General features: G+C 37.1%; 1 protein-coding gene across 1 annotated transcript in view; it reads left to right on the top strand.

Annotated features, from left to right (window-relative positions):
• Positions 1 to 17,439, top strand: part of PLEKHG1 (pleckstrin homology and RhoGEF domain containing G1) — a 100,602-nt gene that overhangs the window by 24,793 nt on the left and 58,370 nt on the right.

Raw genomic sequence — 17,439 nt, 5'->3', positions numbered from 1 at the left:
TAGATTGGATGTGGGAGTGGGGAGTAGTGAGAGATAGAAGTAGAAGATGACATCTAGGTCACACAACTGGGGGATTAGAGGTATAGCAATGCCTTTGATAGCAATAGGAAAGTTTGGAAGTGGAGAGGATTTGAAGGAAAAGAAAATGAGTTCAGTGTTGGACAGGTTGAGTTTAAGATGTCTACAAGACATCCAGTTTGAGATGTCCAATAGGGAGTTAGAAATGTCAGACTGGAGATCTGGAAAGAGGTTAGGGCTACTTGATAAGTAGATTTGACAATCATTAACATACAAATGATATTTGAAACTATGAGAGCTGATGAAATCACCAAATGAAATAGCATAGAGGAAGAAAAAAAGAGGACCCAGGAAAAAGCCCAATGAGATAACCATGGTTAGCAGGTGACCTGGAGGAAGATCCCAACAAAGGAAACTGAGAAAGAGCAGTCAGATGGGTAGGAGAAAAACCAGGAGAGAGTATTGAATTGCAAACCTAGAGAGTAGAGAATATTCTGGAGAAGAAGGTGATAGACAATGTCAAAGGCTTCAGAGAGGTAAAAAGATCGAAGATTGAGTAAAGTCCATTGGATTTAGCAATCAAGAAGTCTTTGGTAACTTTGGATAGAGCACTTTCAATTTAATGATAAGGTTGGAAGCTAGGTTGTGGGGTGTTAAGAAAGTGAGGAGAAATGAAGTGGAGGCACCTCTGGTAGATGGCCTTTTCAAGGAGTTTAACCACAAAAGGCAGGAGAGATATCTAAAAGTAGTTGGTGGGGATGGAAGAATCAAGTAAAGTTTTTTGAGAATTGAGGAGACATAAGCATGTTTGTAGGCAGTAGAGACACAGCCATCATACTGGAAGAGATTGGAGATAAGTGAGAGAGTGGGGATAATAGCATGGGCAATCTACTGTAGGAGTTGGGTAAAAAGGCATCAGTTGTGCAGGTAGAGGAGTTTGCCTCATTAAGGAGAAGGGTATTTCTTCATATGAAACAGGAGTGAAGGGGGAGATAGGAGCTGATGGCACCTGAGTGATAATGAGATGAAGAGGGGAGAAGAGGGAGCTCTAAGAAAATAACTTCAGTTTTTCCAGGAAACTATGAGGGTAAGGTTCTCAGCTGAGAGGGTAGGGAGAGGAAGAACCATAAGAAGTTTGATAAGAAATGAAAAGATTGGAAAAATCACTGTAGTAAGTGGTTAGTTATTCTGCATCATTAACTCAGAGAGTTAATTAGGAAGGTGAAAAAGGATTGCCTAGCAGCAATGAGGAATCAATTGAGATTATGTAAAAAATTTGTAGAGGACCCAGTTAAAATGGTTGTATGATTTTCTAGATAAAAATAGACAGAAATTGACTATTTTTAAAAGTGTTTAATATTCTTCAACAATTATAGAAGTTAATGTAATTAAGTTTTGCATTCTGAAGTTACCCATTTTTACAGAGAGAAAAATGCATTACTCTAATAATATTCAATTGCTCATGAAAAGAAGGGAGTGGTTTTGCTGGTAAATTAAAGTTATATCCAGTAAGCTGTCAATAAATACAAATAAAATTAGGCCTAATGCAAAGTCAGTGGCTTTTTTTAAAAATTAGCTGCATGTTTGCCTAACACTGCTAGTGAATAACCAAGGGAAGTACCGAATGGTATTAGCCAGGGTGTGGAAAGATGAATGCTTATTTTGCAAAACTGCTTCAGGCAGAGAGAGTATGTCAAAAAATGGTTTGCTTTCTTTTCTTTACCTTTCTCAGGTTCAAAAAATAAGTTCATAGATCCTGACTCCTCTTTTGTGAGTACCAGTGGAGTACTCAAGTTGTCCATCTGTTAACCTTTGACATCACTAAATGGCTGTCCTTCCCCTTTCCTAAGTAATGTCCCTTATGCTGTTTATTGAGTATAGGCCATTATTGAAGATATGCTACATCCTTCCTGAACCAACTAGGCCCCTCTTCATTGCCTTTTGGGTCCCTTACATCTTTGACTATGATAACCAGGAAGATATGTGTTATGAAGTATCAGAAGTAGCCTGGAATCTTCAAAAGCTATGAACAATTTCCCAAATGCAGTTCCATCTTTCTCCTTTTCACTTCTGGGCCCGACTCATCGCAAAGAGTCAATTTAGGCTTGGGATCAGAAAAAAAAAGTTCTTTAACAATTAAAGCTGACCACAGATAAAACATAGTTCTGTAAGAAGGAATGAGTCCTACTTCAGAGGTCTTCAGGAAACAGTTAGGATGACCACCTGTCTAGTGTGGTTTTGTGGATGTTCTCTTTCAGGTATGAGTTAGACTACATGGCTAGTACTAACTGAAAATTTGTGATTCATTGTGGTTAGTTCCTCTCTAAAAGATGAGGGTTTAAATTCAGAGCTGCCCATTTAAAGCCCTTTTTTAAACTTGGTCCCTTCCTATCTTTGTAGTCTTTTTATACCTTACTCTCCCTCTCCTCCTCTAATGTGATCCAGTGATACTAGCTTCCTTGTTATTCCTTGACTAAGACATTCCATCTCCAGACTGCATTTTCTCTGGCTGTCCCCATGGCTGGAATCTTCTCCCTCCTCATTGCTCTCTCTAGGGTTCTCTGGCCTTCAAGTCCCAGCTAAAATCCTACCCCCTTAAAATCAAGAAGCTTTTCTTGATCCCTCTTGATGCTAGGGCCTTCCCTCCATAATTATCTCCAATTCATCCTTTATAAATTTTGTTTGTATATAGACATTTGCATGTTGTCTCCTCCATTAGACCATAAACACCCTGAAAGTAGGAATTACTTTTTTGCTTTTCTGTCTATCCCCAATCCTTATCACAGTCTTTGGCATCCAGTAGGTACTTAATAAATGCCTATTGAAAGTACAGTAGTCTAGTGTTTGATAAACTCAAGACTCCAGTTTAAGATTCCAGTTGTTGAGGTAAGATTGCACCATTCAAGAAAAACTGTTGGGGAAGCTGGAAATTAGTCTGGCAGAAACTAGATAAAGATCAGCAATTCATTCCATATACTAAGACAAACTCTAAATGGGTACATGCTTTAGACATAAAAGGCAACATCATGAACAAATCAGAGGAGCACGGAAGTAATTGTCTGTCAGATCTACGGATAGGGGAAGATCTCGTAACCAAATAAGAGATAACAATTCATGAAAAGTAAAAGGGACAATTTTGATTACATAAAATTAAAAAGGTTTTCACAACAAACTAATTCAGCTAATGTTCAAAAGAAGTAAATAGTAAAAATCTTTGCACCAAATTTCTCTGATAAGATTTCATATCTAAGATATATTGGGAATTGATTCAAATTCATAAGAATGAAAACTTTTCCCCATTGATAAATGATCAAAGCGTATAAACAGTTTTCAAAGAAGACAAGTTATCAAATGCAGTTTGAAAATATGCTCTAAATCACCAATAAGTATAGAAAGGTAAAACAAATTCTGAGGTACCACTTTACACCCATCACATTGACAAAGGTGACTAAAAAAAAGGAAGATGACAAATGCTGGGGAGCTGGAGGGAAACAATGTTGTTTCTTTTGGTAGAACTGTGAATTGGTCTGGCCGTTCTGAAAAGCAATTTAACTGTGTCCCAAAAGGTATTAAACTGTGCATACCTTTTGAACTAGTGATACCACGACTAGGTCTGTATTCCAAAGAGATCAAAGAAAGAGGAAAAGACCCCATATGTACAAAGATATAGCAACTATTTTGTAGTGGCAAAAAAATTGATTGGAAAGTGAGAGGATTCCCATTAACTGGTAACAGCTGACCAAGTTATGGTATGTGTAACTGATGCTATACTATTTCACTAGGAAGAATTAACTAAGGGGATAATTTCAAAGAAATCTCGGAAGACTTTAAGAACTGCTAAAGAGTGAAATGAGCAGAACCAGGCAAACAATGTTTAAGGAATATAATAATTATAATATTGTAAAAGCAAACAACTTTGAATTACTTAGGAACTATGACCAACCACAATGAGAGAACTCATGATGAAATGTGCTATTCAGCTCCTGAGTGGTGACAGACTCAAAGTATATATATTGAGGCATATTTTTTGGATATGATCCATGTAGGAATTTATTGTGTTTGACTATACGTGTTTGTAGTGGGTTTTGTTTTTCTTGCTTCCCTAGTGGCAGGGAATAAGGAGGGAGAAAATGGGAGAGAATATGGATTTGAAAATAAAATAAATTTGAATAAAAAAAACCCCAAAAAACACCAAGAAAAATGCCTGTTGACTTGATTTGACTTGACTTTTAAAATCTGATTGAGATTAATGTCTGGACAATTACAATAGCCTGCTGGTCGGTGTTGATCTTCAAATGTCTCCATGTTCCAAGCCATCTTCCACTCAGCAGTCAAAATGATCTTAATTAAAACACAGGTCTGTCTATTTCATCTCTCTATTTAATAACTTCAGTGGCTTCAATTACATCCAGGATTAAATATGAAATCCTCTACTTGGCTTTTAAAGTCCTTCATAGCATTGCCCCATTCCTACTCTTCTGGCGTTCTGACTCCTCACTCTCCTCCACATATTCTGTAATCCAGTGACACTGGCTTCATCTCCCAGCTTTGAGTGCTTTCACTGACTGTGCCCCCCTCTCCCCATGCCTGGAACCCTCTCCCTCCTCGTCTTTGCTTCCTAGCTTCCCTGACTTTCTTTGGGTCTCAGCTGAAGTCACACATTTCTAAGAAGCTTTTATTGGTGTCTTGGTGCCTTCCCACTCTGATTATCTTCAATTTCCCCTGTATATAGCTTTTTTGTACAGTTATTTGCATATTGTCTCCCCCATTATACCATGAGCAGCTTGAAAACAAGGATTTTTTTTTGCCTTTCCTTCTATCCCCAGCTCTTAGCACAGTACCTGACACAGAGTGGGCACTTAATAAATGATAACTGGTTTACTATTGATCCCTTAACATTTAAGGTATCTTCCCTTATCAAGTTAACTTGGATATAGATACTTAACCATTTTGGATAACTAAGCTCTTTATAGGAACTGACATAATGTGAATTACCATTTCCTAATCTGTTTGTGAATCGATATTTTCACATGAGGTACATAACAATACATAACAAATTACAGTAGCTTAAAGAGTTTATTAAAATTTTGAGGAGTCACATAGTCATAACTAGGAATTTTTTAAATTGGGGCAAAAATAATTAAGTGAGGGTCAACATGGGTTAGCACAAGTGCAGTCACATTGGGAGAAGAAACAATCTGGTCCTCTTCTCATCTGAGATTGGGAAGGAAGTTGGGTTTAGGATAAGGATGTCATAGTGATGGAACCCAAGAGGTGGGGCTCCAACGGTGATTGTGCTAGATGTCCATACTGACCATGGAAGGCTACAAAATGAATGGAAGGGAAATCGGAACTGAAATCAGAACAGTGAGAAACACTCCTCACTGCATCATCACTGTAAGGCAAAAACCCACTTGCCAGCCCCTCATTATGGCTCTGAGATCATACAGTGAATAATATAATGACCAGGATATTATACTAAAGTGTGCAGAGAGTTTTGAAAGAGAAGACTTCTTTTAGTGGAAAAGAAGAAAAAGAACAAATGCAAATATTTAGAAGAATAAGAAAGCAATCTTTGTGGGGTAGCAGTGAACAGATAGATCTGCTTAGTTGGAAAGAGGACTAAAAGACTTGGTCGTACTTTTTGCTGGGTTGTATTTTTTACTGAAAGAGGAGGTCAGGAAGATTGGAGCAATTGATTCTTATATTGGAATGATTAGACAAAAAAATTCACTACCTTTATTCTGGGGCACCTAGGTGATGCAGTGGGACAGAGAAGTGGCCTGTAGTCAAGAAGACCTGAATTCAAATGCGGCCTCAGACACTACCTGTGTGACCATAGGCAAGACACTTAACCCTATTTGTCTCAGTTACCTCATCTGTAAAATGAGCTGGAGAAGGAAATGGCAAACCATTCCAGTATTTTGCCAAGAAAACTTCAAATGAGATCACAAAGAGTCAGACAACTAAAATGACCAAACCCCAACAACAAAAACCTTTACTCTTCCGCATTTGTTAGTAGGTTTCTAGATCATGCCCAACAGAGCAGGAGTAGACTAGTATCCTTCAAGAATGCTATCAGTGACATTTCTTCTAATTTTTTAAACCTCTCTTCTGAAGAATAATACCTTGCATAGAGAGAATGTGTAAAACTTAGTAGCATTCAGTGGTACAAACTTTTTATAGGGCTTCTATTTCTCTCTAATGCATGCCCATCAGAGGTTTTATTTAATTTCTCTTTAATCATCATGTTTCAAGTTATCCCACCAGCCTCATAGTTATAATTGAGATGATTCAGTTCCTGATTTTCAGTTGCTTAGAATTTTGCCAAGACATTACCTCCCTACCTCTGTAAGAAGACACCTCCCTTCTCCCATTTAAGGATTATGAGTGTCTGCCGGCTTCTGTAAATTTTGAACTTCAGGTTAGGTAAGGAAACAGTTCATAAGAGGTTTTAAACAGAACAGAAATTAGAGCTGCAGGAGGATGAGGTTACTGTGCTTCCTGACCATTATGGCAATTATTTTTGATTTTTGACCCTAACAGAAAAATGGGTCATCTGATGGCAAAGGGATGGAACATTTATCTATTTTGACTGCCCTACAGAATTAGAAAACCTCAGCATTCCTCTTTGAATACAGTTTAAAGTTGCTGATTACAAATCTGCAAAGGGAGGGAAGGTTAGGTCATTGAAAGTAACCAATATGCCCAGTAGACAAGACATTGAAATCCACTTTAAGAAAAACACCAAAAAATGCCTGGGGAAAAAGAGCCAGACCAGAGCAATTGCTCTCTGAGCAATTAGGGCAATTAGTGAATGGATGATAAATGACTTTTTCCTTCCTTAGAGCAATCGTGATATGCCTACTAGGTGCCAAACACTGCTATGAAGGATTTTGCTTTATTTTCTTATCACCCTTTTTAATAACAAACTTTTTGTGGAATCATAGGAATTCAAGGCTAGAAGGAACTTTAACAATGATATGCTTTTAGTCCCTCCATTATAGACATGAGGAGACTAATGTGCCTATAAGTGACCTCTACAAGGTTACAAAGGAAATGTCAAAAAAAATAAAAATAAAAATAAAATAAAATTTAAAAAAAAGGAAATGTCAAACCCAGACTTCAGGCATCTTAGTCTAGTGAAAAGAACACTGGATTTGGAGTTGGAGGCTTCCAATACATAAATCAGTAAGTTGGTGATTCCAAACCTACTGCCATTCCAAATCTATGCTTCCTTTCAGGTATGTTCAATTGGCACTTAATCTGAGTTTTCCCCAGATATAGTGTTGCTTTTATTATACAAGATAAATAAAGCTGAGAGATTAGGATACATTTGTTATTACTATTCATCCAAATATCACAGAGCATTTGTAATCATTTTCATATCTTTTTTTTAAAGTCAGGTCAACAGTGACAGGGCATAGGTGGCTTTCAACACAGAAATGCAAATTTGCTTAAGGTCAGCTAGAATATCAGAAAAGTAGTTGTTCCTGGCTTTTAGCCTGAGACTTTGCTGTTAAAACATACTGACCGGAAGACTTTATCCTGTTTGCTGCAGATGGTATTCTCAATGTAATTACCTATGAAATTCATATTTTGTGGGGATGTATGACAATTATACTCACACACATACACAGATAAAGGAGTGTTTGTACAAAAAGACCTTTGTATTCTGGCAGAGGGATCAGGCACCCTAAACCCCCATTCTCTTTTTTGTGTGATTTATACTTACTCCCATTTACATTGCTGTATAAAGACTAGTGGGGAGAATGACAGGAGGTTAAATGATTTTTCCAAAGACTAGAGCAAGGAAATTCACATATGTGATTTACTAGAGGGGACTAACTAAAGGTATGTTCTCTTTTCTTTCATTCTATACCCTTCCTATCTCCTTTTTCTCTATGAAACTCATCGAACATTCTTTAGCAGGTCTATCTCCAAGTCTAGTTTTGACATTTCTCAGGTACAAAATAGTCCTTTAAGCCAGTGAGTATTTACTGAGCATATTCTGTGTGTTGTCATATATAGTCTTTGTTCTATAAGAGCTTCCAGTAGATTGAGGAAATAAGATCTTCTACAACAGCAGCAACAACAAAGGCTGATCTTTATAAAACGCTTTAAGCTTTACAGAACGTTTCACAAATGTTCTCTTATTTGCCCCTATGTAAAACAATTGGTTGAGTAGTAGATTGGTGCATGCTGAGTGCTTAGGGAACTCAGAATACAAGACAACAAACTAAGTTTGAGCTAAGAATTGAGGGAAGATGACAGGATATTAGGACCCCAGAACACACCAACAAAGTTGTAAGAATGCACACAAAGGTACAATAATAAAACCAAAGAGAATCAGCTATACATTTTTCCATATTGTCTAGGTCTGGATTGGAAAAGAAAAAGGCTACCTGAATCCTGCAGAGTTCTAGAGAAAAGCTAGGGTAGGTGGAAGGAGAAACAGAAACAGCTTATTCCTGCCTTGGAAGAGAGGGCTAGGGCAGTAGGCACACAAGCGCTCCATCCATATTCAGGCAGGAGATAGGGCCAGACCAACTAGGCATGGACACCTAAGAGGTCCCAGTCATCAATACTCAGTCCACCCAGCACCCAGTTGTAGGGTGACCCAAGGGTGACGCCTCTCTGGCAGGAAACAGCACTAGACCAAGGCCCAAGTCCAGTGCAGAACTCCCAAAGGAGGCAGGACAAAAAACCTAAGCAGCATCCAGGCATTCTACGTCTGCCATTTAGGTAGGAGGCAAGACTATTCCTGACTATTCCTGTCTTTACCACTGAATTCAGGATCAGTCAGGGCCTATGGGCACACCATCCAGGAATATAGGAATGGAACTTGATACAAGCATGGGCCCCAAATCCAGAAACTAAGGCTAAAGATATAAGTAAACAGAAAAATACAAACACTGAACACAATGAAGAAATATCTTGGCAGAGAGAAGTAAATCCAAAAGAAGAAAGGAGCTTCACAAGTCCAAGTAGTACCTCAGAGAAAAGCAAATCCTAGCCATAAAGACTACAATAGCAGTTGGGAGAAACTGAAAAAGAGATACAAATTGAATAGTTAGGGGGGAAAAATGGCAAGGAGGATTAACATTGTGGACAATAAAATGGTAAATATTATTCAAGAATGAATTCTCTGAAAATTAGAATAGGCTAAACAGAAAGTAATTCCATGAAATAACAATGAATATTAAAACAAAATCAAAAGATGTTAAAAACCAAAAGATGTGCAAGATATATATTGTCAAAAACAACTGACCTGGAAAATAAGTTGATAGAGAATCTAAGAATCATTAGACTACCTGAAAATTATAACCTGCTTTCTCAAAAGGGAAAAAAAAAAGCTTGGATGCCATATTTCAAGAATTCATAAATGAAAACTGCCCAGATCTCCTAGAACCAGAGGGCAAATTGAAAAATAGACTCCACCATGTACTTCCTGAAAGTACTCCAAATGAAAATTCCCAGGAACATATTAGCCAAAATCCACAGTTTCCAAATCAAAAAAATGCTATAAGAAGCCAGAAATATTTAAGTACTAAGGAGCTACAATCAGGATCACACAAAACTTGGCTGCTATATCTTAAAGACGAGAAAAGTTGGGGATATAGGCTTCCAAAAGGAAAAAGATAGTGGCTTAAAACCAAGAATAATCTACCCAGTAAAAATGAATACAAAATCCTATGGGGGGAATATATGAACTTTTAATGAAACAGAGGATTTCTATGCATTCCTGATGAAAAGACCAGAACTGAATAGATACTTTGTAAAAGAAACACAGAAAACAATCATAAAAATGTTCAATGGGAAGGGACTGTGTAAAGACAAACTGTTTACATGCTAATAGGGGAGGAAGCGTGTGTCCTTTCACAGCCCTAATATTTTCAAGGGTCTTAAGTTCAATAAGATAGGCAGAGGGCCTGGGAGTGCATTTTTTTCTTGTTTTTATAATCTTAGGAGAAAGAAATGGGAAGAGAAGGAGGAGAAAGGGAAGGAAATTTACAATTTCACATAATAGTGGTATATAAGACAACAACTATACAAACTCTACAAAAATGGAGAAAGGGTTGGGTAAATGAGTATCCCATGAACCTCACTTTAATCTGAACTGGACAAAGGAAGCTTAAAAACACTAACACAAAAGAAATACACAGAATGTGGTACAAAGGAAAAATATTTTTAAAACACAAAGTAAATTTGAGCTAAGTTGACAGAAGAATTATGAAGAAATTTAAACATGTAAAACTTCCTGTCGGTGTATTTAGTATAAAATATAAGTGGCTCTGCTATAGGGACTATATCCTGGTTAAACGGGACTTTTTCTTAAATCTGTCATCTAAAAAATTCAACAATTGTTCAAGACTTTTGCAATGACAATATATTGTTTTAGTGAAACTTTAATATAACAATCATAATAATAATGAAAATAAATAATAAAATATCAATATTACAATCACCTAAAAATTCTGGGTTAAACTCACAAATGACTCAATAGAATTTGTCAGTGGAATACTCCAGGAGATGAGGTATAGGGGTAAGGATATTTGGGATAAAACAAATGGCTTGGCAGTATGGAACAATCCTTGAGGGCAGAGCAGATATTGTCTCACTTTTGTATTTATATTTCCAACACTTAGCATAGTACCTGGCTAAAATAAGTCCCTTAAAAATTCTGTTGATTGCTTCCTATAGCAAATATTGTGGCTGTAGACATATAGACTAAGTGGCCTTTGAGATAATCTTATTTACAGATGAGGAAACTGAGGACTTTAACAAGAAATTTCATAATTTGCCAAAGGTCACAGCTAGTAAGTAGCCATGCCAGGACTCAAACCCCAGGTCTTCTGACCTCAAGTCCAGTATTCCTTCCACTCCTTCACACTACCCTTGAGTAAAGAGGGATAAGAGTGAATGAATCCTAAAGGATGTCTGAGACATCAAAGAGTCAAAAGATCATTAGCATTGATAATCTGCCCCACAGAATTAATGAATAAAATGTGGAATCTTTTAAAAACTAGTCTCAGTGAAAGCTTATCTGAAGACCAAGAAGGGAGATTATTGGGGGAAATGTAACGAAGTCTTCATAAATGTGGAAGTAAATGAGAAAAGAGAAGAGTTAGTAATTTACCTTGTTTTTAAGGATATAAGAAATTTACAAAAGGAAAATTCAGAAAAGTTGTTAAGTTATTAAGAAAAGATAGCTAATAGAGTAGGTTTATAATCACAAATTACAAGCATGTTGAATAAGCCATGTTATGTATGCATATATCATTCAGTCTCTTTGTGTAGTAGTTTGTTTATATTGATTTAACTTCAGGACGAATTTATAATCAGTATCAATGCCATTTGTGTTGTCCCCAGATCCCCAAAGCAATCCAGCCCACTCTCCTATTTCTGTTTTTTTCAATAGCTTATTTAAATAATTCAGAATTAAATCATCGAATTGTATGCCATGTATTTTTCTCATTACTATTCTTTTTTCTTGTTTATTATGAATTATGATTTTATCTCTTATGAGTCAGTGGTCTGACTGAACAGACAACTCACTCAAGGGTAACTCCCACGTGAATACTCAGTCTTTTCTTGTCTGTTACATGTTCCTCAATTTCATTCTTTGTGAATTATTTGGTGTTATCCATGGTCAACATCTACTAATGCTTTTTTTGAAGAAAGTATTTATAATATAGAGGTGAGAGACTTCTGTATAATACTTGTATAATCTACAAGTCTTTGACCTCTTTCTTTACTTTCTCTTAAAACATATGTGCTTTTCTGCATTTATCTCCCAATCTTTGCCTTTTTCCTTTCTTTACATAGAAGTTGCCACTAGTTATCAGAGTGTAAGCTGATTTGATTTGGAGGATCTTATCAAGTTTTTCATAGAATTTCTTTACCATTTTGCAATCAGCAAACAGTGTTAGCAATTTTGTGATGGTCTTTTTGCAAATTTTTTTTACTAATATTTCAGCACATAATGATCAAATGTCAGTCTTCATGAAGGTCAACTGTACACATATGGAGGACATCTTTGACGAAGGTATTTCTAGGGAACAAACAGCCTTTCACAAATAATATTCAATCATGGACCACATTTAATATGAAAGATACAGAAAATATAAAATCCCATTGTCAGGCAACAAGCATTGAATTATGTCCAGGCACTCTACTAAGGACTGAGAATACAAAGAAAGGTTAAGACAAGTTCTTTGACCTCAAGGTCATTCCAATTGTGCTTATTGTTTGTTGATTGTGAAAAAGTGTTCAACTCAACAGAATAAAATAAGACTTACAGGCTCTTTTACAACAAAGTATCTCCCTTCCATAGATCAAGGTCATTCAGAATTCTTTGAAAGAAATCACAGAAAGAACCTTATTCAGTAATTTTCTGATAGTAAATATCAGACAAAATGTAAAACAGGAAGATATAGGCTTACCAAAAGAATTTTCCACTTTGATGAAAGAGATTCAGTACGTAGTCCATCCAGATTGAGGAGCGATTAAATCTCTGTGGATGGGGAGATCCTCCAGATACTCTTGTGTTCAGGTGATAATAGGTTGATTTCATCAAGTCCCAAGAGCAGAGAGGCTCCTGGTAAAGATTTGTAATCACTCAAAGAGGTTTGACCTGTCAAATCACTCAGAAAAGACTAAATGGATGAAGAATGTCTATTGTCCATATTTTCGCATGCATCTGCGTAAGACTACATAATAAATTTGTCCAGCAGCATATTCTTTCTGGGACAAAAAATACAGATGGACAATGATTTGGGCCCAGAGTTAGACAGGAATAGAAGAATAAACTGGACTGCTTTCAGAAAATCACAAAGCCCTTTTACTGACCTCAAATTTCCAATGACAACAAAGGCTCATCTTTTCAAGACAAACATTTCACTGGTGTTGCTGCATAGCATCAAAACCTGGGATATCATTGCCTTTGAAAACTGTAAAATGCATCCTGCAAAAAGCAGTAGAAAGGCCCATAGTGAATGTGAGCAAGCTCCAACATATAGTAAACTGGCAACTCTCAAGAATAACAGGTGTAAAGGTGTCATTGAGAAATGACAGGGAAAATGGGCTAATCATATGGCAAAGGTCAGGGCTGACAGCTGGAAGTACAGAGTACTGGTACCCATTGGTACCCTTGTGATTTCTGGAAAAGGTGAACAAGGCCTCCCCAGCAGGTTAAGTCAGTCCCTCATGGCAAGACATGGGTGACATGGGAAGACATGGATGAGAATTATACAAAATGAGTCATCACAGATGTATTGTGATTGGCATCACTGGAAGAAACTCTAGAATTTATGAAATCATAGATACATTTGACTATTTCAGTCTACACATATGTATATTTAAATATAATTTCAGAATAGAATCATGAAGGAAATTACTTCAGAATGAAATGTCTTTAGAACTTTAGAATTGGAAGGAACTTTAAAAAGATAATCTAGTTCAGTCTTCTTAACCAATTTAATTTTTTCTCTATTTCACTGATGCCTTTTTTTGCACAATAGATGATACTGATGAAGCAAAACCAACCAACACAACTGCCTCTGCTAGGGTAGGCTACTTCCCAGTACATCTCCACTGAGAGGAAGAGAATGTCTTTCGTTGTTTGTTCTTGCTGTCAGGTTGTTTCAGTAGGATCTGATTCTCAGCGACCCCATTTGGGGTTTTTTTGGCAGAGACACTGCAGTGGTTTACCATTTCCTTCTCCAGCTCATTTTACAGAGGAGGAAACTGAGGCAAACAGAAATAAGTGACTTGGTTAGGTCGCACAGCTAGTGTCTGAAGCCACATTTGAACTCTGGTCATTTTGACTCTAGGCCCAGCACTCTATCCACTGTGCCACCTAGCTGCCCTATTTCATTATTAGTCCTCCAAAAAAAAAAAGACTTCTCATGGCATTAATCTTATTTTTAATGTATTTTATTGTTGTATGTACCCTATTGTGATCATTATTTATATTCTTTTCCTGATTCTGCTTTTTTTTTACTCTGCATCCATTCAGTTTTTCCCATATTCCTCTGAATACCTTATATTCATCATTTCGCACAATAATATTCTATTACTTCACATACCATAGTTGTTCAGCATTTCATCCTAAACTGTGTTTTCTCACTTTGTTTCCGGTTTTTGTTATTTTGTTTTTGCTACTACAGAGTGATCAAAGGAATATTTTGATATTTATAAGACATTTCAGTCTTGTCATGGACCTCCTTAGGTCTATGGGTACGATGACACACTTTAGCAACTTTTCTCATATCATTTTTTTCCACAAGGAACATCTTCTCTAGCACCCCTGACAGGTGGACATCCGACCTCTACTTGAATATTTCCAGTAACTAGAAGTTCAATATTTAATGAAAAAAGCAGTTGAAGAGAAAAAGCAAGGGGATTCATTATGATTTTTCATAGAGTTTGTTCCTGAAAGTGGAGTAACCACAAGGACTGACAAGAAGCAAATGAAATCAATAAGCAATGTGACGTTAACCAATAAATTTCCCTTGTTTCTGTACTGTCATTATCCATAAAGCATAGACTGTTATCTGGGAGCTAAAACCTTTCATTATGGTTTCAGATGATTACAACTGTTAATATAGTGTGTTCTGTAGTAGTTTTTAGTAACTGATTTAGGGCTAAAGTATCACATTTAAAAGACTTAATTAAGATTGGTGAGGGGAGCAAGTTGTGACCATACAACTTTGATCTGCTTTCAGCAGTTGGCTTACATAAAGTTGGATTCCTAACACTCTTATGTTCTGAACAATTTCAGAAAATAAGCATCCTTTTAATACAGTTTCTCTATACTATAGGCTTTGGTGTTTTGAAGTCTTTTCAGTTGGAGGTGGGCCATGATTTGTTGGAGGGAAGCCATGGTTCTTTGTCCCTAGCCCCATTTGAAATTCTAAGTACTCTTTAACTCAATCCTTTCCTCACATGAGGAATTTAGTATCTGGTTCCTGCAAATTTAGCGAGCCTTGAACTTCAAGTGAGGAGGGAGGATTAGTTTCCTATTCTCTAGTTTTCTGCAGCTGTTCTGGGACCCAGGCAGTGGAATTCAATATAACTAGATCAGAGATTCTTAACCTGGGGTCTGTGGGCTTTTAAAAATATATATGTATCTTAATAACTACATCTCAGTATAGTTGGTTGTCTTTGTAATCCTATGTATTATCATTTTATGCATCTAAAAACATCATTCAAAGAAGGGGGACCATAAACATCCTCAAACTGACTAAGGAGTCCATGCCCCCCCAAAAGAACCTCTAAACTAGAGCTTTGTTGCTCCTCATCTTCTGTCGCATCATGTTTGTACTGGCCTTGCTTCTCAAAATGCACTTTATATTTAATTTGGGGGAGTCATTTTTAAAAAGTCAGACTTGAAAGAAACCAGAGAGATTGGTGAATATGAACCTTCATCTTATATTAATCAGCAGACTCAATGGAATCGTTAGCAGACCTGAACTTGCTGACCTGATCCTGCTAATAGCTAGTCCAAATTACATCCCACCCCTCCCCCCACAGCTAGGTGGCACAGTGGATAGAGCACTGGCCCTGAAGTCAGGAGGACCTAAGTTCAAATGCGGCCTCAGACCAAACACTTGACACTTACTAGCTGTGTGACCCTGGGCAAGTCACTTAACCCCAATTGCCTAAAATTTTTTTTAATTGCTCAAATTACCCCCCCCAACTCTTGAAAAACACTCTCAGTTTGGATGGCTATGAAATATCTGAAAAACAATTGAGGCCATTTCGTAAAGTTAGCTAAGTTCACCTGGTTAAAAAATAAAATTTGAAGATTCTGAAAGATAATGTAGAGGAAAGAGATAATGCAGGTTTTTTTTCCTTCTGAGATTACTTCCCATTTATACTATGTGTTTATGCATGTTGTCTCCCCCGTTAGAATGGGAGCTCCTTGAGGGTTGGGACTGTGTCTTCATCTTTCTTTACCTCCCCAGTGCTTAGCACAGTACCTGGCACAGAGTAAGTGCTCGGTAAATACTGCTTGGTTGATGGTGATGACCACAACATTGATATTGATATATGTGTCATCCTAAAAGCGGTTAGTAAATTCATTAAAATAAGATGCCATTAAGTTAACATTTAATCATTTGCTTAAGCTCAAATTTTCTACCTCCTATCAATTTACCATTCGGTAAAAGAAGGTATTTGGAAGTATCTTAAAATTTCATTTTTTGTGTGTTTTTCAACAGGCCAACAATACTTGTGGTTATTCATACTTAGACTCAAAGCCTTCAAATGACAGTACCTTTCACAGGATAACTATACAGGAAACTCTGATTCATGAATTTGTTTATGGTTCTTCCCAGAAATATGAGGGCAAACACAATAATTCTACCATTTGTTGTATAGATTTTTCTCTTTCACTTTGAGGTTCCACTCTTTCCACACACTCACCCCTTACTTAGTCTTTGCTTTTGAGTTCAGTTTTATTCTGTTTTGGTAATGAATATCCACTACTCAAATAAATACAAACCCAAAGGAAAGTCAGATGAGGTCCTGCTCTTGCTGGGCTCCTTGACCCTGGGGTTTGTAGCAATTTACACTCTTGCCTCCACAAACTCCTGAGGCTGTTGACTTCCTTTGGAAGACTCCTGAGATACAAACAAAATGTCAGAAGGTTGAGGAGCCCCAGGACCTTGTTCTCATTATTCATTATGCAAACATTGCTCAGTAACCATGTGGGCTCCTTGAGGTTGCTTTGCAAGAAAGAAGAGCTTCTCTTTCTGGAGAGAGAGTTTTGGTTATCATTGAAGTCTCTGGTAGGATTGTTCCCCAACCCCATGATTTTCAAGCAGGTGTTCTTTTTGGCAAAGAAGCTAAGAAAAGCTACTCTTATTTGAGGAGTTCATCAGAAATTGAGATAATGAGTGTTGATTACAGAGGGGCAGAAGAATCAATTGTGTGATGTACTTAAGTTTCAATTTTCCCTTAACTGGTGCATCAGAATACTATTGTGTTTGCTATCAGACTTTGGAATGCAGTTGTGGTGTAAAGATTTTCATGCTCTAGTTGACATTTCATGGGGTTACTTCCTCAAAGTGAGGGGCCATGGAATGTTATGTTGCCCTTGGTTGAATGCCATACTACATTGCTCAGCTCAGGGTAGGGGGTTTTATTTATTTTTCATTTTACGTTATTTCAGCTGTTTTCACTTTTTCCTTTATTTTTTTCCTGCCTCCTGCGGACTTCTTTTGCAAACATTACTGGGGGACATTTCATTATGAGCTCTTTTGACTGGTACTCTCAGACATAGATCTTGGGGGAACAGTTTTCTTCCATCTCAGCAGCTCAGAAAGAGTCTCTGAGTTCAGACAGATAAAATTCAACCCACTGTGAATCAAAACCCCTGTGGAAATCCAAGTTTTATATAGAAACTTTTATTAT

Source organism: Phascolarctos cinereus, unplaced genomic scaffold (assembly GCF_003287225.1).
Source record: "Phascolarctos cinereus isolate Bilbo 61053 unplaced genomic scaffold, phaCin_HiC Scaffold_5;HRSCAF=322, whole genome shotgun sequence".
In the NCBI taxonomy this organism is placed as follows: Eukaryota; Metazoa; Chordata; class Mammalia; order Diprotodontia; family Phascolarctidae; genus Phascolarctos; species Phascolarctos cinereus.
Note: the sequence above shows the minus strand (reverse complement) of the source record. Positions and strands in the feature narration are given on the sequence as shown.